At 37.8% G+C, this 24,002-nt stretch overlaps 1 long non-coding RNA gene across 1 annotated transcript; it reads right to left on the reverse strand.

Annotated features, from left to right (window-relative positions):
* Window positions 1–20,553: 20,553 nt before the first annotated feature.
* On the reverse strand, window positions 20,554–22,576 carry LOC141400712 (uncharacterized). The gene is made up of 2 exons (XR_012412181.1): window positions 22,015–22,576; window positions 20,554–21,954 (listed from the first exon to the last, which is right to left on the reverse strand). It is a non-coding gene; the product is annotated as an uncharacterized lncRNA (long non-coding RNA).
* Window positions 22,577–24,002: the final 1,426 nt, after the last annotated feature.

Genomic DNA, 24,002 nt, shown 5'->3' on the forward strand with positions numbered 1-24,002 from the left:
GAATGAAGTCCGAAAATTCTACCAAAGAGTCAAGCATCAAACTGATGGCTTTGGTACATGCACATCCTCCTGTAGAGACCAGCAAGGTAATTTGGTAACTGATACAGATAGTGTACTCAGGATATGGAAAGAACATTTTTCAAATCTGTTGGTATCCAATAGCAGCGAAGACGACGAAGATACCACAGTCCCAATCCCAGAAGATGGTATTGAATGTATACCGCCCAGCCAAGATGAGGTAAAGACAGCAATAAATCGGCTGAAGAATAATAAGGCAGCAGGGGCCGATGGCTTACCAGCCGAGCTGTTCAAAACCGGAGGCGACACGCTGATAAGGTGTATTCATCAGCTAGTTAGCACCATCTGGCAGGAAGAACGAGTACCCGACGATTGGAACCTGAGTATCCTGTGCCCCGTCCACAAGAAGGGAGATAAGACTGTATGCTCTAACTATAGGGGCATAAGTCTACTCCCTATTGCCTACAAGATCGTGTCAGGGATATTGTGCGAACGACTAAAGCCAATGGTCAACGAGATTATTGGACCATACCAATGCGGCTTTAGACCTGGCAAGTCCACCATTGACCAGATATTTACCCTGCGGCAAATCCTGGAGAAGACCCAAGAGATGCAGATCGACACCTACCACCTTTTTGTCGATTATAAAGCAGCCTTCGACAGTCCGCTGCGCTCAAAGGTATTCCAAGCCATGTCTGAATTTGGTATTCCCGCAAAGCTCATCCGGCTTTGTAAAATGACTTTAACTGACACGAGGTCCTCAGTTAAAATAGGAAAGAACCTCTCCGAAGAGTTTGGTACCAAAAGAGGTTTCAGACAAGGAGACAGCCTTTCGTGTGACCTCTTCAACATCCTGCTAGAAAAGGTTATACGAGAGGCAAACGTCAAAAGAAGTGGCACAATCTACACCAATAGCCACATGTTACTTGCTTATGCTGATGATATAGACATCATGGGTCGATCAGTAAAAGAAGTAACTGATACCTTTATAAAGGTCGAATGAGAATCTGCTAAAGTGGGTCTGGCGGTAAACGGTGAGAAGACCAAGTTGATGGTGTCGACGCGCAATGCGTCCATTGAGCTCGGACCGACTGTGGAAGTTGGTTCCTATAATATTGAGGTAGTAAAAGACTTCGTCTACCTCGGCACCTCCGTCAACACAACAAACGACATCAGTTGTGAAATAAAAAGAAGAATTGTATTGGCCAACAGATGCTACTTTGGATTAAGTAAGCAGTTTAAAAACAAAGCCACATCTCGTCAAACAAAAATAACGCTCTACAAAACACTGATACTACCCGTGCTGATGTATGGCTCCGAAGCCTGGGTACTTGCGCAAGCGTCTTTTCGTGATTTCGAAGGCGTTTCGTGATTTCGCGCGGAATCATGCAAAATTTATTATGATTTCGCATACAAAAATGAAATCATCTCATTTCGTGATTTCAGCGAAATCAACATCGAAATCACAGTACACATGATATACAACCTTGCTTTTGCCTAAAAAAGTACCAAAAGTTGCAACCCTTTTCACGTATCACAATAAACAAGGTAGATGTGCGAATTGCTGAAACAACAAATTTTAGTATCAAAATTTGTAAACAACGTGAAAAATATTAAATAACTTTGTTCCAATGCAATTTTTCATTGTGTTCCCGTACTTTTTAATGGTAATTTTAGAAAATAGATCTAATTATAAAAAATTTCTCCCCCATACAAATTTCCTAAAAAATACGGAAACGGAAAAATTACGGAAATTGCAAAAACTCCAGCAGAAATGTCAAAATCAACGTATCAGCTATAATATTAGATACCAATGAACATATGAACATGGTTGCTGCTAGTTTCTAATAGGTTAAAATTGTATGGCAGAAAACAGGAGAAGATGGTGTTATTCGGCGCTATTTTTGTTTAAAGAGAAGTGCAAATCTTGCTGGATTTCGGAGTATGGGAACGCATTTTTAGCACTAAACGGGAAAACTACTGCATATACTAATATTTTGTAGGTTCTGAGCACAACTTTTATCTATCAAAATTTATTATTATGATGTCTCAACTATAAAATCATTATTTATTTTTTTTTTTATTTTTTGGTACTATACACAATTGATATGATATATAGATAATTTTACGATAATTTTTTAAATAAAGTTGTAAAGTTCTGTATTGTCGAATATTTTTGATGTTTAATTCAATTTACAACAACTTGTTTTGAAAATTCATGTTCAATCAGCTGCGCATATGCATCTACCTTGATCATTGTGATATGTTTGAAATCAACAAAAAATAAGTGTAAACACCGGGGTGTATTTCAGGATTTCGTGAAATCCAATGGATTTTGGAGCGCAAGTGTAAACTTGGCATAAGACTCAAGTTGAGTAATGCCCAGAAAACGAAAAGTGGTTAGCTTATCTGACAGTGAAGATCCATCTAATAGAAATATTGCTTTGGATTATACTTTTGATGAAGATACGGAAGTTCAGCCACATACTAGACCACGTTTCAATATAAGTCCTATGCGGACTAGATCAAGAGCCTTATTAGGAAATCGAGCTAATATTAATCAATTAAACATGGCAGAACCACATAATCAAGCAAGTACTTCTCAGCAAGCGCTAAATGCACCACCGACGAACGGGGTAACCGATATAACTTCTCGATTAGAAGGTGTTTTTCTAAATGAATTTTCTGCTTTAAGGCAACTTTTAACAGAAACTTTAAGTGCTACTAGTAGCCGATCTGGAGGTAACGATAATCCAAATAGTCAGAACAGAGAGACTACATCCAACAATGATCGTTCCTTCAACGATAACTTGAACAATTCCCGTTCAGAAACACGTTGCTCAAATTTCTCTGCAAAAATTGATAAATGGAATATTTCGTATGATGGCACAGAAGATGTCTCTGATTTCCTATTTAAAGTAGACACTCTAGCTAAACGTAATAAGTGTTCAGATGAAACACTGATAGGCGGATTTCATATTTTATTGAAAGGTAAAGCAGAAACATGGTTTTGGGCTTATTTGAGACAAGCTCCAAATACATCATTAAGCGAACTGAAGAGAGCCATGAAAAAACAATTTGGAAGGACAGAAAATGAATGTGACAAAATATTCAAAATAATAGAGAGACGTCAATTGCCAAAAGAATCATTTGACGACTTTTTTACAGATATTGTAGCTATGAATTCTCGTCTAACTCAACCAATGAGTGAGATGAAAATAATTGATCTTATCAAAAACAATGTTAAAGAGTCAATAGGAGCTTTGCTCTTTATGGACGAGTCTATAGATTTAGATAGCTTAAGAGACGCCGGTAGAAAGGCGGAGAGGTATGTTATAAGACAGTACCAACATAGAAATCGTAGGTTTGTTTCAGAATTAGATGACGTCATTGGACAAGACAATAAGATTGAAAATGATTATGAAGTGGAAGCACTCAATTTTCATAAGACTTCCAATTCTTCCAAGAAAGATATAGATACATCCAGGTTTAAATGCTGGAATTGTGACCAGACTGGTCATTCCTATTATGAGTGTCCATCGAACGTCAGAACACTGTTCTGTTATCGGTGTGGAGAGAAAAATGTGAATACTCTGCAATGCCCAAAAAGACACCAGGGAAACAAGATTGCGAACGAGTAAATGAGGGTAACTCGTTCCCCAAACAAAATCCCTCCAATTTAACAGATTTAAACAAAACAACCTTCTCAGAAACAAACTCCTTTACGGACACAACAACAAGAGCTTCATCTGTCGGCAACATTACTCCAAATCAAATAAATCCGAATCTGTCATTACACGAAAGAAAGTTGAAATATGAGGAGATCAGAAATAAAATATTTTCACAAAAACCCTTATCTAAAAGGATTGTTAAATGTCGAGAGCGTTTTCGAAAGCGAAGAGCTTTTTCCAAGTTAATAGAAGCAACTTACATTGATGACAACCAGGATTCAAGACCGTATGCTAAAATTTATCTAGGTGAACTAGAATTTTTTGGGTTGCTTGATTCAGGGGCATCCATAAGTGTGTTGGGAAAAGGTTGTCAGGATCTTTTAACAACATTGAATCTTAAATTTACACCACTATTCAGCTCATTGCAGACCGCAGATGGAGGCTCACAACGAGTTATAGGGTTTGTGGAAATTCCAGTCACTTTCAAAAATGTGACGAGAAAAATCTTATTTTATTTATCTCCCACGTTGCATCAACAAGTTTACCTTGGCATCAACTTTTGGAAAGATTTTAATATCGCTCCAGAAATATTTGTTTCTGAACTCTCTCTCGATAGCGAAGCCTTTATGACCTCCAGTGAAAATATGCATAGTCTGACTGATTTCCAATTGTACGATTTAAAACGTGTTGTAGAAAAATTCCCATCATTTAAGAAGCTCGGTTTAGGCCGAACTTCTATAGAAGTTCATAGTATAGATACTGGAGAGTCAGAGCCATTCAAAATTAAGCACTATCCTCTTTCACCACCAAGGCAAGAAGAAGCTTACAAAGAGCTTGATCGTATGCTGTCATTGGGCGTTATAGAGGAGAGCAACAGCCCCTACTGTAGTCCAATAGTTTTAGTCCGAAAACCTGGCAAAATACGACTTTGTCTCGATTCAAGAAAACTTAATTCATTAACAAAAAAAGATGCTTACCCCCTCCCTCATATTAATGGACTTTTGAGTCGTCTGCAGGATACACATTACATATCAGGTATTGACCTTAAAGACGCTTACTGGCAAATACCTTTAGATGATGCATCCAAAGAGAAAACTGCCTTCGCAGTGCCTGGACTGCCATTGTATCAATATACAGTTATGCCGTTCGGACTCTGCAAGTCTAGAAGTTATGGCAAATTTTTATAATTGCTAAAAGTTGCTGAATTGTTCCATGGAATCTTTTTTCATGTTTTTGGCAGTTTGTGTCACATGGAACACGTTTTGTCACATTTCAACCAAAACTCTTTTTATCAATCGTGTTCCACCTCCCTTATATGAAGTGCTACTGTGGAGATTAAAAATCAGGACTTTAAATGAAACATTCATTTTTCTCATATGAATACAATAAGGACCATTATTATAGGTTTCCTTAACATTTATTTAAGGGATTTCCTCCACTTATCACTATTTTTTGTGGTAAAAATTTCGATCGGACAAAACGGATTGATATTTTGCATTTCTAAGGTAACATAAAACATGTAAACGCGATTTTCTTATAATACCATTTTTGGAGTCGGTTAGCTTCAAGCCGAATGGACGTTTTGCGTATATTTTTGTGGACTTACATCAAAATTGTGTCTTTAAATAAGGGATTTTTTGTTTAAACGATTGATAAATTTTCGTTTTCATATAACAATACAATATTCAAAAATACACTCCACGTCAGTAGAATAGAACACCTAAATTTCTGTTAATGTTGGCTTATTTATCCCGAAGCGAATGAATCTACGTTTTTAATTTTGTAGGGATTTAAAGTCGATAACGTTCCATATCAAACACAGAAAAAATTATGTTTCTAGTTCTTCGCGAAATGATTTTCTGTTAATTTTTCCGATAGTACTATGGAAAATAGGCATTTATTTTTGGTCATCAGGATAGAACAGTTACTTTATTTTCGCGAATTTTTGAGATATTAACGCCGAATTTTCTTTCAGTCGATAAAGCAAGGCTTTCTAATCATTTTTCACCAAAGAAAACCTATAAATTATTTCGCGGACATCGAAATAACAGCGTTAAAGGGTTTAAGTTGACAGATATTGGAAACATCCCGGAATATCAATAGGAGTCGCGCAATTATATCATATTTCTTCACAATAAGATAGAATATGACACAGACAACCTCGACGGATACAATCGAGTGCTTCGGATGCTGATAAGATGGAGTATTTTCAAAATATTTATGAAAAAGTTAAAAATTTCTTTAAAAATCATGATGATTTGTTTAATAAAATGGGTTTTCCGCGAACATGTCTTCCATTTAATGGTTTGGAAATATGCTCCAGATTTAGAGGAAAATAATCTGATATGACGTAGGGGATGGAAGATACCAAGGAACGGTCCTGACCGGTTTTAACATGGCAAAGCCCAGGATTTATCTTGGTCCCTCTTTCATCCCAAGTGGACACTGACCTCCCCGTGGTGTCACCTGGGGAACTGCCTTTAACACCCGTTAAAGGTAGTGAGCTAACATGTGCCGCGCGTTCACCCATAAGAACGTTAAAAACTTCGGTTTGGGCGTCGGGTTAGTAACCCTCCCCTAGAAAAAACAGCCTACTATGAAAAAACGAAAGAAAAGAAAAACAAACCCCTCTAAAGTTGACGAACCCCGCAAACGTTTTAAGGACCATGATCTGCGAATCTGCACCTGGAATGTTCGCACTCTTTATAGAGAAGGTGCAGTCTTCGCATTGGCAGACGTACTTGAAAAGTACAAGACCGATATTACTGCCATACAGGAAATACGATGGATTGGGAAAGGCGTCACAACAACACCTAAAGGTGACGCACTGTATTATAGCTGCCATGACGTAAAGCATGAGTTTGGTTGTGGATTCGTAGTTAGTCGGAGACTAAAACATCTTGTATCCAGCTTCACTCCAGTGAATGAAAGACTTGCTGCAATTCGAATAAAAGCTAAATTCTTCAACATCAGCTTTATTTGCGCTCATGCTCCCACTGAAGAAAAGGATGAACAGACCAAAGATATATTTTACGAGCGCTTAGAAGAAACATATGACCGTTGCCCTGCCCATGACATTAAAATCATTCTAGGCGATTTTAATGCCAAAATTGGAAAGGAGAATATCTTTGGCCCAACAGTCGGGAAATTCAGTCTCCACAGTGAAACATCTGACAATGGTATGAGACTGATAGACTTTGCAGCTGCAAAAAACATGGTAGTTAGCAGTACCAGATTTAATCATCTCGATATTCATAAGGGCACCTGGCTGTCTCCAGATCAGAAAACAAGAAACCAAATTGATCATGTTGTGATAGATGGAAGACATTCATCGAGCGTGTTGGATGTACGATCGTTCCGAGGCGCAAACATTGATTCGGACCACTACCTTGTTGCAGCAAAGGTACGCACCCGCTTAAACGTAGCAAACAAAGTACGAACAGACACAACACGAAAGTTAGACATCGGTAAGCTGCAATCACAACAGATAGCCACAGCATATTCCACTCAACTAGCCCAATTGCTTAATCAAAGCCCTCCTCATCCCGATAACATATCAGCGCAATGGCAAAGCATTGCCCACTCCATGCAAACAGCCGCAAAATCCATACTTGGATACCAGAGACCTCCACCAAGGAATCCATGGTATGATGAGGAGTGTCGTGCTGCCACCGAAGAGAAAAATGCGGCATATAAGGCTACTTTACAATCCGTAGCAACGCGTAGCGCACGAGAGAGATACAGGGAGAAAAGGAGAGAGGAGAAACGTCTTTTCCGCAGGAAAAAGAGAGAGATGGAAAAGCGGGAGTGTGAAAAAATCGAGATGTACAGGAGCCAGAATGAAGTCCGAAAATTCTACCAAAGAGTCAAGCATCAAACTGATGGCTTTGGTACAGGCACATCCTCCTGTAGAGACCAGCAAGGTAATTTGGTAACTGATACAGATAGTGTACTCAGGATATGGAAAGAACATTTTTCAAATCTGTTGGTATCCAATAGCAGCGAAGACGACGAAGATACCACAGTCCCAATCCCAGAAGATGGTATTGAATGTATACCGCCCAGCCAAGATGAGGTAAAGACAGCAATAAATCGGCTGAAGAATAATAAGGCAGCAGGGGCCGATGGCTTACCAGCCGAGCTGTTCAAAACCGGAGGCGACACGCTGATAAGGTGTATTCATCAGCTAGTTAGCACCATCTGGCAGGAAGAACGAGTACCCGACGATTGGAACCTGAGTATCCTGTGCCCCGTCCACAAGAAGGGAGATAAGACTGTATGCTCTAACTATAGGGGCATAAGTCTACTCCCTATTGCCTACAAGATCGTGTCAGGGATATTGTGCGAACGACTAAAGCCAATGGTCAACGAGATTATTGGACCATACCAATGCGGCTTTAGACCTGGCAAGTCCACCATTGACCAGATATTTACCCTGCGGCAAATCCTGGAGAAGACCCAAGAGATGCAGATCGACACCTACCACCTTTTTGTCGATTATAAAGCAGCCTTCGACAGTCCGCTGCGCTCAAAGGTATTCCAAGCCATGTCTGAATTTGGTATTCCCGCAAAGCTCATCCGGCTTTGTAAAATGACTTTAACTGACACGAGGTCCTCAGTTAAAATAGGAAAGAACCTCTCCGAAGAGTTTGGTACCAAAAGAGGTTTCAGACAAGGAGACAGCCTTTCGTGTGACCTCTTCAACATCCTGCTAGAAAAGGTTATACGAGAGGCAAACGTCAAAAGAAGTGGCACAATCTACACCAATAGCCACATGTTACTTGCTTATGCTGATGATATAGACATCATGGGTCGATCAGTAAAAGAAGTAACTGATACCTTTATAAAGGTCGAATGAGAATCTGCTAAAGTGGGTCTGGCGGTAAACGGTGAGAAGACCAAGTTGATGGTGTCGACGCGCAATGCGTCCATTGAGCTCGGACCGACTGTGGAAGTTGGTTCCTATAATATTGAGGTAGTAAAAGACTTCGTCTACCTCGGCACCTCCGTCAACACAACAAACGACATCAGTTGTGAAATAAAAAGAAGAATTGTATTGGCCAACAGATGCTACTTTGGATTAAGTAAGCAGTTTAAAAACAAAGCCACATCTCGTCAAACAAAAATAACGCTCTACAAAACACTGATACTACCCGTGCTGATGTATGGCTCCGAAGCCTGGGTACTTGCGCAAGCGTCTTTTCGTGATTTCGAAGGCGTTTCGTGATTTCGCGCGGAATCATGCAAAATTTATTATGATTTCGCATACAAAAATGAAATCATCTCATTTCGTGATTTCAGCGAAATCAACATCGAAATCACAGTACACATGATATACAACCTTGCTTTTGCCTAAAAAAGTACCAAAAGTTGCAACCCTTTTCACGTATCACAATAAACAAGGTAGATGTGCGAATTGCTGAAACAACAAATTTTAGTATCAAAATTTGTAAACAACGTGAAAAATATTAAATAACTTTGTTCCAATGCAATTTTTCATTGTGTTCCCGTACTTTTTAATGGTAATTTTAGAAAATAGATCTAATTATAAAAAATTTCTCCCCCATACAAATTTCCTAAAAAATACGGAAACGGAAAAATTACGGAAATTGCAAAAACTCCAGCAGAAATGTCAAAATCAACGTATCAGCTATAATATTAGATACCAATGAACATATGAACATGGTTGCTGCTAGTTTCTAATAGGTTAAAATTGTATGGCAGAAAACAGGAGAAGATGGTGTTATTCGGCGCTATTTTTGTTTAAAGAGAAGTGCAAATCTTGCTGGATTTCGGAGTATGGGAACGCATTTTTAGCACTAAACGGGAAAACTACTGCATATACTAATATTTTGTAGGTTCTGAGCACAACTTTTATCTATCAAAATTTATTATTATGATGTCTCAACTATAAAATCATTATTTATTTTTTTTTTTATTTTTTGGTACTATACACAATTGATATGATATATAGATAATTTTACGATAATTTTTTAAATAAAGTTGTAAAGTTCTGTATTGTCGAATATTTTTGATGTTTAATTCAATTTACAACAACTTGTTTTGAAAATTCATGTTCAATCAGCTGCGCATATGCATCTACCTTGATCATTGTGATATGTTTGAAATCAACAAAAAATAAGTGTAAACACCGGGGTGTATTTCAGGATTTCGTGAAATCCAATGGATTTTGGAGCGCAAGTGTAAACTTGGCATAAGACTCAAGTTGAGTAATGCCCAGAAAACGAAAAGTGGTTAGCTTATCTGACAGTGAAGATCCATCTAATAGAAATATTGCTTTGGATTATACTTTTGATGAAGATACGGAAGTTCAGCCACATACTAGACCACGTTTCAATATAAGTCCTATGCGGACTAGATCAAGAGCCTTATTAGGAAATCGAGCTAATATTAATCAATTAAACATGGCAGAACCACATAATCAAGCAAGTACTTCTCAGCAAGCGCTAAATGCACCACCGACGAACGGGGTAACCGATATAACTTCTCGATTAGAAGGTGTTTTTCTAAATGAATTTTCTGCTTTAAGGCAACTTTTAACAGAAACTTTAAGTGCTACTAGTAGCCGATCTGGAGGTAACGATAATCCAAATAGTCAGAACAGAGAGACTACATCCAACAATGATCGTTCCTTCAACGATAACTTGAACAATTCCCGTTCAGAAACACGTTGCTCAAATTTCTCTGCAAAAATTGATAAATGGAATATTTCGTATGATGGCACAGAAGATGTCTCTGATTTCCTATTTAAAGTAGACACTCTAGCTAAACGTAATAAGTGTTCAGATGAAACACTGATAGGCGGATTTCATATTTTATTGAAAGGTAAAGCAGAAACATGGTTTTGGGCTTATTTGAGACAAGCTCCAAATACATCATTAAGCGAACTGAAGAGAGCCATGAAAAAACAATTTGGAAGGACAGAAAATGAATGTGACAAAATATTCAAAATAATAGAGAGACGTCAATTGCCAAAAGAATCATTTGACGACTTTTTTACAGATATTGTAGCTATGAATTCTCGTCTAACTCAACCAATGAGTGAGATGAAAATAATTGATCTTATCAAAAACAATGTTAAAGAGTCAATAGGAGCTTTGCTCTTTATGGACGAGTCTATAGATTTAGATAGCTTAAGAGACGCCGGTAGAAAGGCGGAGAGGTATGTTATAAGACAGTACCAACATAGAAATCGTAGGTTTGTTTCAGAATTAGATGACGTCATTGGACAAGACAATAAGATTGAAAATGATTATGAAGTGGAAGCACTCAATTTTCATAAGACTTCCAATTCTTCCAAGAAAGATATAGATACATCCAGGTTTAAATGCTGGAATTGTGACCAGACTGGTCATTCCTATTATGAGTGTCCATCGAACGTCAGAACACTGTTCTGTTATCGGTGTGGAGAGAAAAATGTGAATACTCTGCAATGCCCAAAAAGACACCAGGGAAACAAGATTGCGAACGAGTAAATGAGGGTAACTCGTTCCCCAAACAAAATCCCTCCAATTTAACAGATTTAAACAAAACAACCTTCTCAGAAACAAACTCCTTTACGGACACAACAACAAGAGCTTCATCTGTCGGCAACATTACTCCAAATCAAATAAATCCGAATCTGTCATTACACGAAAGAAAGTTGAAATATGAGGAGATCAGAAATAAAATATTTTCACAAAAACCCTTATCTAAAAGGATTGTTAAATGTCGAGAGCGTTTTCGAAAGCGAAGAGCTTTTTCCAAGTTAATAGAAGCAACTTACATTGATGACAACCAGGATTCAAGACCGTATGCTAAAATTTATCTAGGTGAACTAGAATTTTTTGGGTTGCTTGATTCAGGGGCATCCATAAGTGTGTTGGGAAAAGGTTGTCAGGATCTTTTAACAACATTGAATCTTAAATTTACACCACTATTCAGCTCATTGCAGACCGCAGATGGAGGCTCACAACGAGTTATAGGGTTTGTGGAAATTCCAGTCACTTTCAAAAATGTGACGAGAAAAATCTTATTTTATTTATCTCCCACGTTGCATCAACAAGTTTACCTTGGCATCAACTTTTGGAAAGATTTTAATATCGCTCCAGAAATATTTGTTTCTGAACTCTCTCTCGATAGCGAAGCCTTTATGACCTCCAGTGAAAATATGCATAGTCTGACTGATTTCCAATTGTACGATTTAAAACGTGTTGTAGAAAAATTCCCATCATTTAAGAAGCTCGGTTTAGGCCGAACTTCTATAGAAGTTCATAGTATAGATACTGGAGAGTCAGAGCCATTCAAAATTAAGCACTATCCTCTTTCACCACCAAGGCAAGAAGAAGCTTACAAAGAGCTTGATCGTATGCTGTCATTGGGCGTTATAGAGGAGAGCAACAGCCCCTACTGTAGTCCAATAGTTTTAGTCCGAAAACCTGGCAAAATACGACTTTGTCTCGATTCAAGAAAACTTAATTCATTAACAAAAAAAGATGCTTACCCCCTCCCTCATATTAATGGACTTTTGAGTCGTCTGCAGGATACACATTACATATCAGGTATTGACCTTAAAGACGCTTACTGGCAAATACCTTTAGATGATGCATCCAAAGAGAAAACTGCCTTCGCAGTGCCTGGACTGCCATTGTATCAATATACAGTTATGCCGTTCGGACTCTGCAAGTCTAGAAGTTATGGCAAATTTTTATAATTGCTAAAAGTTGCTGAATTGTTCCATGGAATCTTTTTTCATGTTTTTGGCAGTTTGTGTCACATGGAACACGTTTTGTCACATTTCAACCAAAACTCTTTTTATCAATCGTGTTCCACCTCCCTTATATGAAGTGCTACTGTGGAGATTAAAAATCAGGACTTTAAATGAAACATTCATTTTTCTCATATGAATACAATAAGGACCATTATTATAGGTTTCCTTAACATTTATTTAAGGGATTTCCTCCACTTATCACTATTTTTTGTGGTAAAAATTTCGATCGGACAAAACGGATTGATATTTTGCATTTCTAAGGTAACATAAAACATGTAAACGCGATTTTCTTATAATACCATTTTTGGAGTCGGTTAGCTTCAAGCCGAATGGACGTTTTGCGTATATTTTTGTGGACTTACATCAAAATTGTGTCTTTAAATAAGGGATTTTTTGTTTAAACGATTGATAAATTTTCGTTTTCATATAACAATACAATATTCAAAAATACACTCCACGTCAGTAGAATAGAACACCTAAATTTCTGTTAATGTTGGCTTATTTATCCCGAAGCGAATGAATCTACGTTTTTAATTTTGTAGGGATTTAAAGTCGATAACGTTCCATATCAAACACAGAAAAAATTATGTTTCTAGTTCTTCGCGAAATGATTTTCTGTTAATTTTTCCGATAGTACTATGGAAAATAGGCATTTATTTTTGGTCATCAGGATAGAACAGTTACTTTATTTTCGCGAATTTTTGAGATATTAACGCCGAATTTTCTTTCAGTCGATAAAGCAAGGCTTTCTAATCATTTTTCACCAAAGAAAACCTATAAATTATTTCGCGGACATCGAAATAACAGCGTTAAAGGGTTTAAGTTGACAGATATTGGAAACATCCCGGAATATCAATAGGAGTCGCGCAATTATATCATATTTCTTCACAATAAGATAGAATATGACACAGACAACCTCGACGGATACAATCGAGTGCTTCGGATGCTGATAAGATGGAGTATTTTCAAAATATTTATGAAAAAGTTAAAAATTTCTTTAAAAATCATGATGATTTGTTTAATAAAATGGGTTTTCCGCGAACATGTCTTCCATTTAATGGTTTGGAAATATGCTCCAGATTTAGAGGAAAATAATCTGATATGACGTAGGGGATGGAAGATACCAAGGAACGGTCCTGACCGGTTTTAACATGGCAAAGCCCAGGATTTATCTTGGTCCCTCTTTCATCCCAAGTGGACACTGACCTCCCCGTGGTGTCACCTGGGGAACTGCCTTTAACACCCGTTAAAGGTAGTGAGCTAACATGTGCCGCGCGTTCACCCATAAGAACGTTAAAAACTTCGGTTTGGGCGTCGGGTTAGTAACCCTCCCCTAGAAAAAACAGCCTACTATGAAAAAACGAAAGAAAAGAAAAACAAACCCCTCTAAAGTTGACGAACCCCGCAAACGTTTTAAGGACCATGATCTGCGAATCTGCACCTGGAATGTTCGCACTCTTTATAGAGAAGGTGCAGTCTTCGCATTGGCAGACGTACTTGAAAAGTACAAGACCGATATTACTGCCATACAGGAAATACGATGGATTGGGAAAGGCGTCACAACAACACCTAAAGGTGACGCACTGTATTATAGCTGCCATGACGTAAAGCATGAGTTTGGTTGTGGATTCGTAGTTAGTCGGAGACTAAAACATCTTGTATCCAGCTTCACTCCAGTGAATGAAAGACTTGCTGCAATTCGAATAAAAGCTAAATTCTTCAACATCAGCTTTATTTGCGCTCATGCTCCCACTGAAGAAAAGGATGAACAGACCAAAGATATATTTTACGAGCGCTTAGAAGAAACATATGACCGTTGCCCTGCCCATGACATTAAAATCATTCTAGGCGATTTTAATGCCAAAATTGGAAAGGAGAATATCTTTGGCCCAACAGTCGGGAAATTCAGTCTCCACAGTGAAACATCTGACAATGGTATGAGACTGATAGACTTTGCAGCTGCAAAAAACATGGTAGTTAGCAGTACCAGATTTAATCATCTCGATATTCATAAGGGCACCTGGCTGTCTCCAGATCAGAAAACAAGAAACCAAATTGATCATGTTGTGATAGATGGAAGACATTCATCGAGCGTGTTGGATGTACGATCGTTCCGAGGCGCAAACATTGATTCGGACCACTACCTTGTTGCAGCAAAGGTACGCACCCGCTTAAACGTAGCAAACAAAGTACGAACAGACACAACACGAAAGTTAGACATCGGTAAGCTGCAATCACAACAGATAGCCACAGCATATTCCACTCAACTAGCCCAATTGCTTAATCAAAGCCCTCCTCATCCCGATAACATATCAGCGCAATGGCAAAGCATTGCCCACTCCATGCAAACAGCCGCAAAATCCATACTTGGATACCAGAGACCTCCACCAAGGAATCCATGGTATGATGAGGAGTGTCGTGCTGCCACCGAAGAGAAAAATGCGGCATATAAGGCTACTTTACAATCCGTAGCAACGCGTAGCGCACGAGAGAGATACAGGGAGAAAAGGAGAGAGGAGAAACGTCTTTTCCGCAGGAAAAAGAGAGAGATGGAAAAGCGGGAGTGTGAAAAAATCGAGATGTACAGGAGCCAGAATGAAGTCCGAAAATTCTACCAAAGAGTCAAGCATCAAACTGATGGCTTTGGTACAGGCACATCCTCCTGTAGAGACCAGCAAGGTAATTTGGTAACTGATACAGATAGTGTACTCAGGATATGGAAAGAACATTTTTCAAATCTGTTGGTATCCAATAGCAGCGAAGACGACGAAGATACCACAGTCCCAATCCCAGAAGATGGTATTGAATGTATACCGCCCAGCCAAGATGAGGTAAAGACAGCAATAAATCGGCTGAAGAATAATAAGGCAGCAGGGGCCGATGGCTTACCAGCCGAGCTGTTCAAAACCGGAGGCGACACGCTGATAAGGTGTATTCATCAGCTAGTTAGCACCATCTGGCAGGAAGAACGAGTACCCGACGATTGGAACCTGAGTATCCTGTGCCCCGTCCACAAGAAGGGAGATAAGACTGTATGCTCTAACTATAGGGGCATAAGTCTACTCCCTATTGCCTACAAGATCGTGTCAGGGATATTGTGCGAACGACTAAAGCCAATGGTCAACGAGATTATTGGACCATACCAATGCGGCTTTAGACCTGGCAAGTCCACCATTGACCAGATATTTACCCTGCGGCATATCCTGGAGAAGACCCAAGAGATGCAGATCGACACCTACCACCTTTTTGTCGATTATAAAGCAGCCTTCGACAGTCCGCTGCGCTCAAAGGTATTCCAAGCCATGTCTGAATTTGGTATTCCCGCAAAGCTCATCCGGCTTTGTAAAATGACTTTAACTGACACGAGGTCCTCAGTTAAAATAGGAAAGAACCTCTCCGAAGAGTTTGGTACCAAAAGAGGTTTCAGACAAGGAGACAGCCTTTCGTGTGACCTCTTCAACATCCTGCTAGAAAAGGTTATACGAGAGGCAAACGTCAAAAGAAGTGGCACAATCTACACCAATAGCCACATGTTACTTGCTTATGCTGATGATATAGACATCATGGGTCGATCAGTAAAAGAAGTAACTGATACCTTTATAAAGGTCGAATGAGAATCTGCTAAAGTGGGTCTGGCGGTAAACGGTGAGAAGACCAAGTTGATGGTGTCGACGCGCAATGCGTCCATTGAGCTCGGACCGACTGTGGAAGTTGGTTCCTATAATATTGAGGTAGTAAAAGACTTCGTCTACCTCGGCACCTCCGTCAACACAACAAACGACATCAGTTGTGAAATAAAAAGAAGAATTGTATTGGCCAACAGATGCTACTTTGGATTAAGTAAGCAGTTTAAAAACAAAGCCACATCTCGTCAAACAAAAATAACGCTCTACAAAACACTGATACTACCCGTGCTGATGTATGGCTCCGAAGCCTGGGTACTTGCGCAAGCAGACATGGCAGTGCTTGGTGTGTTTGAGAGAAAAATTCTTCGAAAGATCTACGGACCAATCTGCGTTGACGGTGAATATCGACGTCGCATGAACCACGAGCTGTATCTGCTATACAACGACATCAATATTGTTAAACGTATCGAGATGCAGCGATTGCGTTGGCTAGGCCATATCAAAAGAATGAGCGATGATGAACCCGCTAAAAAGGCGTATGAATACATGCCACATGATGAGATGACAAGGCGCGGTATTCCAGAGTGCAAAGCAACAAATAGAGAGGAATGGAGATCTCTTCTTAGTTCGGCCTATAGAACAAATGTTCTGTAATGGGCCAGCTAAGTAAGTAAGTAAGTAAGTATGAAAATAACCGCTTTTTTAATACACTGAGGGAAATTTTAGCACATTTTTCAAATTGAACACACCCTTTGGATTTTGAATTGTATATGTGTTCTTATTTCTGTGTCCGCGACTGTTCTCAACAGTGTTATGCTCCAATATAAATGGACCAGGTTATGCTCTCCACACCGGATTTTACGAATTAGTAGTTTTTTAACTGAAATCGCAAATGTAAAAGCCCCGTTTTCGCGGGAAAACACAGTCATGGAAATTGAGGTTTTAGGTTTCGTATGTTGTTTTAAAAATTACTAAAATTTCCCTCAGTGCATTAAAATAACGGTTGTTTTCGTATCAGATTATCTTCCTCCAAATCTGGAGCATATTTCCAAACCTTTGAACGGCAGACTTGTTCGCGGAAAAACCATTTTATTGAACAAAACATCAAGGTATTTAGAAGAATTTTGACGTTTGTCATAATTATTTTGAAAATATTCCATCTTATCAGCATCCGAAGCACTCGATAGTATCCGTCGAGGTTGTCTGTGTAATATTCTATATTATTGTGAAGAAATATGACAATACTGCGCGACTCCTATTGACATTCCGAGATGTTTCCAATATCGGTCAATTTAAACCCTTTAACGCTGTTATTTCGGTGTCCGCAGAATAATTTATAGGTTTTCTTTGGTGAAAAATGATGTGAAAGCCTTGCTTTATCTACTGAAAGAAAATTCGGCGTTAATATCTCAAAAATTCGCGAAAATAAATTGACTGTTCTATCCTGATGACCAAAAATAAATGCCTATTTTTCATAGTACTATCGGAAAATAGATCAGAAAATCATTTCGCGAAGAGCTAAAAACATAATTTTTTATATGGTTGATACGGAACATCATAGACTTTACATCCCCACAGGATTGAAAACGCAGATCCATTAGTTTTGGGATAAATAAGCTAACATTACCAAAAATGTAGGTGTTCTATTCTACTGACGTGGAGTGTATTTGAATTTAGAAACTATTATTCTTCAGTTTTTAAACCAAGTCCTTTATAAAAATTTGTTCCATACGCCACACTTTTCCGTAACTTGGCAAAAATGGGCAATTTTTTGTTCCAAACGCCATCATTTTTGGTGCGGAACAATTCGTTTTTGTCTCTTTTTGTTCCATACGCCAAACGACATGGATATGGAACTAAAAAGTTCAAAGTTGTTTTGTTCCATACGCCAGGCTTTATGGATATGGAACAAAACGACAAGATTTTTTGGGTCACAAAGCGGATATGGAACATACTGGCATCTGAATATTTCAGAAACTATAAGAGATAGAGCAAAACCGACCAAAAAATCAGAAAGAGCATGGTTCACCTTGTAAGGTGCCTTTATCTCAAAATGTCAAAAATGGCGTATGGAACACTTAAGCATGACACCGACGATATACCGGAAATGCGGGGACATCTCCTCGGTTCAACACTTACTACAATCTTGCACCTGCCTATTACAAACGCAACAAAAAATACTCAACAACAGCGGAATGGAAATGCTTAAAACCCGCAATGCCGACAACATCAATTCTATCTACAACTCATGGTGGAATAATAAGGTGTAACGCCAAAAACAGCTGATCTTCATTCCAGTTGTCAAAATGTGTTATTGTGAATAAAATCACATACAAAATGTAAACAAGCAATTCACAGTAATGCATTATTGTGAGCAAAATTGACGTTTGACATTATTTGATGTAACACCTTCTTAAGTCCAATTTACATATGCACTTTAAATGATTTCGTTTTACGAAATCCTAGAAACAAATGAAGTGTATTTATAGGGCGTTTATACTATTGAAGATTAACCCTGTGAGGTTAAAAGATCCAGTGGGTTAATCTATACCGTTTATATATACCTTTGTGAGGATATAATTGACAGCTGATTTTTGTTTGTGTATACATACAAAACAGCAAATCAAAAAGAAATCAACATAAATTTAGTAACATAATTCTGAAGAATTACAAAATAAGTAAACATAGGACGGGAATCGCATCGAAAGAAATTTTAAATGTGATTTGACCTACCATGAAATCAATTCGTCTCCAAATATAAGATGTCAGATCTCTCTTTTATCGATCTGAAGATGAACAAACATACAAAAATATGTTGTGAATTTCCAGAAATACCTAGTTCTGACCAATGAATTGAACGTGTTCTAGACTATTTTAATCCCAAGATTGAATGAATATCTTTGGTTCAACTATTGGAAAATTCTCGGAAACCCAATGTTTTATCAGCACCAGAATGGAATACCATATTGATTATAATGTGATAGATGGATGATGCTCATCAAGTGTGTTAGAATTACGACCGATTTACTACCATCTTGCAGCAAAGCTTTGCACAAGAGAGCTGAAACATATTATATTGCCCATCCAAAATTTGCAAAGAACGGATGACCAGACATAAAAAAAGAGTGCGGCATATAGAGCTACTCTTCATTCAATAACAGAAAAAGTTAGCTCACGCAAGAACAAGAGGGAAATGAAATAACAAAGAGTGTGCAAGGATATGGAATGAAAACTTTTCCAAGCTCGATACCCATTCAGAAGAACCGATCTTGAAGATACCTCACCGTTTTGGGCCTCGGCAGCTATCTCTAAAAGGAAAATACCATGTTGGTGGAAAACTCGTTACTTTAGCAGTTTATATTACGTCTTACGAAATCTGCAATTCCATTGCAAATATGTCAAATATAAACCCATTGAATTTTATTTGTCGTATACGTTATGGAATTGACATTTGAAATCCACTGGATTTCGTAAATCTATCTAATAGAAGCGAATTTTTCCATCAACATGGTCTTTTTCGTTCGCTGCTGGATCCACGTTAGCAGAATCTTTTTATACCCTCAGCATTTATGCTAACGAGGGTATATACCCTTTCATACGGGCAAAATGTGCCTCATCGAAATAATGGTTTTAGACCCCAAGTATGTTTGGACGAAATGTATTTCAGACAATTTACAGTTGATTTAGCCATGTCGGTCCGTCTGTCTGCCTGGCTGGCTGGAGCGCACGATAACTCTCGAACGGATGAACCGATTCGGTCCAAAATTTGGCTTTTGTAATATTTTGTCCAAACTTAGTTTAAGTTCGAAGATTTGTTATATCGGTCCACTCCTTCCGGTAAAGTTCGAAAATGTTCGCAAAATTTGTGCGCACGATAACTCTTGAAGGAAGTAACCGATTTTGTCCATACTTTGCACATCGGGAAATTTCTACCAGACTTAGATGGGGTTCCAATATGGACTCAATCGGTAAACCCCTTCTGGTACCTCCCACACAAAATTTCGGAAAAGTTCAGTTTAGGACCTGCTCTCGAATTACTTTGATTTTTGTTGAAGCAACTTGCATTAGCTCCCTCAATTACGATGGTAAAAGTTTTTTCAGGGGTAAGACCATACTTCTTGAGAAAACAGCCCGAAGGGTGTAAAAACCTCCTATGGCACCCCCATGGTCTATGTCTGTCGGTCCATTTCTTTTAGTACCTACTCCGCAAAACTTTTGAACTTTAGTCCTAATCAACATTGTTGACGGTTCATACGTCCAAAATTTTGAAAACCCCTAAATACATAAGTTTTTTTTGGGAAAAAAGTGTTTCAATTTACACAGGCTGAGGGTATATCTCTGTCGGCAAAGCCGACTGATACTTTTTTATTTGTTTTTACTGCTATATCAGCAGCTGAACCCCACCTTGATACATACATTTATATTTATCTCTTCTGATATGCTATAAATAATAAAGAACGCAAACATATAGTCTGGTTGAAAACTATTTATTTTTCAAATTCTAGTTGGTGACAGCAGAAATAAATATTCTAATTTTTAGGGTTTCTAGAAAAAAATTATATCGTTGGAACCCAAAAATTATGCCCGAACGAGGTTTATTGGTACATTCGCTGGGGATGTATTAGAAAGAGGCGACACGATTGGGCTGACAGAATACAAAAATACTAATTGCATTTATTTTTGGAACTTTCGGTCCATTATCTAACTGTTCATTTATTTTCATATTAAGTTTTGGACTTTTAATGTATTTTGGCAATGAATTGTGGTGTAACTGCGATTTGTAAGATTGCATATTAGCCATCTGAATTTGGGAATTTTATCAATTCAGTGAGGTAACTGCTAAAACCACGGGTGTTTCCCTTGACAGCTGGCGTTCTTCTGTACGGCATTCATACTGCGTCAGATTGAATGATATCCAATCCTGCCTCTGATTATGAATATCTCTCGTGACGTGCTTGGGTGGGACTGTTTGTCCATTAAATCGAGGCAGGGCTGCTCACTACTTCGTCTCCTCATGAAAATGGGCCAGTGGTGTCATAAGGAGGCACTCTGTTGCAGTTCTCAATGCGGCATTGTGGAAAGTTTGAATATTATTCCACAGGCCTACTGCGTTCAGTCTGTGGTCAACAAGGTTTTTTTTGTTAGCTCCCCAAGTGCTGCCGACTATCTTCTTGAGCACTTTTTTCCTATTTCTTAACTTGTGGCAAATATATGTGGCTTGTGCGGATGACTTAAACATGCTATCGAACGTTGCGCACAATATTTTGAGGCAGTAGTGGTCGGAACCAGGACACTATCGACTGTTCAGTGGGTGAACTGTGTGGCAGTGGATTTAGCGGTGGACATTTTCATATCCCTCAGATGGACGAACTGCACTATACACTAGGCCAGCTATGAAGACATTTAAACTATCATAAATGTATGTAAGTATGTCATCGACGATATGACAATCATCCACATACATTAAGATCTATGTGCCCTCATAGGATTGGAATTTCAGATAATAGAGCTTAAACAGTTCCGGAGATATCACCCCACCTTGAGGAACACCATGTTGCACTCTACGGGGTTTGGACTTCTTAGACTGGCATCCACACATTTGATTATCCAACGTTTCAAACACTGTAGGAGGGTAGTCTTCTCTATATCCTCCAACAGCTTTACGTGGTTGTTTGGTCCCCTACTGATATCCGTGGATATGGCGTATAACGCTGTTGTAGTACTATGTATATTCTCGAATCCATGTTCTTGTTGTTTCTGCTGGTTTTTGAATGCCAATATGGCTGTTTGTTGACAGCTATTCCGGAACTTTTAAAGCTTCTTACTTTTGCGACTTATGACCAACGTTTTCTTCTTGCTGTAGACTTTCCTGAAAAGAAGTAGACATTTTATTTTATTTTGCAATTCAAATATATGTATATTTATTTACCTCTCAGCGAATTTATCTCAATTTTCTACAATTTTCTTTATTTGTTTTGCTGTGTGTTTTGACAACGAAACAGAATGTAAACAAATGATTTGGGAAAACGCTTGCAACTTTTCGTACATTGGAAAATGAGTTGCATATTTTTGTACAAAAACAGCGTTGCATGACATTAGTATCCAGATTTCGTCCTGGATCTCAAACAAATCCAGTCATGAGAAGATTTAAATTTGTATGGTAAATCTTGATAAATTTGGTAGGATTAAGCAGTTAAATCCCGATAATGAAGGTTAACCCCGAAAAAAACTATAGTATAAACAGCATATTACATCTGTTTTTTGCGTCATTTGCTTACGCACACAATCGCACATACACACGGATACAATAACACACGCACACAATAATTTTAATTCCGAAAAATAAGAATTTCACAACACTAATGTTTACCAAATAACTTGACTTAATTCAAATTTGAAAAAATTTTATTTTTGCAAGTTTTTTAAACATTTATTTACACTTTTTTCATCGTTTGAGTATTATTGTTTTTCTACAACACACACAAACAAACAAAGACATCATAATACAGTTGCATTTTTTGGTAGTTTATGACGAAAAAGCAGGGTTGCGTATAATAGTATGGTGTTTTCGTGCGTTGTTTAGAATAAATGACGCAGCTATCGTCATTTAATTTTGTATGGTAAATGACGCAAAATGTTGCCTGTTTTAGCAAATAAATGACGAAACAGCTCTAAATGACGAAAAAGTTGCTAATGTAAATTGGACATTATAGCTCATTTAGACTTGCCATAAATCCTCGACTGGATTTAATAAATCCAGTACAAATCTCATTGCATTTAGATTTTCATTTAGGAGGATTTAAATAGCAGTCAGCTGATTTTTTTCATAGCACAATTACCAAGGTAGATGCATCAGCGCATCTGATCGAATTTGAAACGTCAAAAGAATTTTTTGTAAATAGAATTCGTCTCAAAAACATACGTCAAATTACAAATTTATTGTTTATTACTGAAAATTCTAGCACATTATGCTACTAATGCTAACTAGCATGATGAAATTATAAGGTGGCGTAAAATGAACAGCTGATTGGTTTCAATCTGTCATTTTTTATGTTATTGTGAATCATTTGTATGAAAACGTAAACAAACATTTTGACATATTGAAGAATTTTCGGCCAAAAAAGAGTTGTTGTTGTGCTACTTACGTGACCTTATAAATAGATCTTGCTAACTAGAGAGCAAATAAAGAATTCTTTTATCGCAGTTTGCCCATTTAAAATAAATAAACGAATTATTTTATCGGTTACACATCGTATGTATTATGCAAAGTTTACATTTACGAAATCCACTCGATTTCAACTGCCAATTCCATAGCTCAAACGTCAAATGAAATCTCATCTGAAATCCATTGGATTTCATTTGACGTTTAACCTATGGATTTGACAGTTGAAATCGAGTGGATTTCGTAAATGTAAACCAAGCATTAGTCTTGGCTGATTAAAATCAACTTTGTACATCAAAACAAATTTAATTTTTCCGCCTTGTTTAAACATTTTTACATTTTAAATTATTTTTAGTGTAGCAATTCACCGATGCATCTACCTTGCTTCTTGTGCCTGCTTTCAACCTTTTGTATTTTCTAGCAACATGTTGCAAAAAACAGAGTTGTATACGAGGATTTATGCCAGATTTAAAATAAATCCACTCAATACGAGGATTTATTTTTGTATGGGAAATATGGTAGATTTTGGCTGGATTTAGCAAATAAAACCTGATAATGTGCTAAATCCGACTAATGAAGTCATATCTAAATGGGCTATTATTCCACCATGCTACAACTTTATATCTTTTACAAAAACTGTAATATAACTGTTTCACAACTAATTGCATTTATCATAACACAAATTGTATTAACCGATGGCCTATGTAGCTAATGCTATTTTTTCTGGATATTAATCTTATATTTACTATAAGTTT

This window comes from Musca autumnalis, unplaced genomic scaffold, assembly GCF_047663935.1.
Source record: "Musca autumnalis isolate F117 unplaced genomic scaffold, ASM4766393v1 scaffold_4, whole genome shotgun sequence".
In the NCBI taxonomy this organism is placed as follows: domain Eukaryota; kingdom Metazoa; phylum Arthropoda; class Insecta; order Diptera; family Muscidae; genus Musca; species Musca autumnalis.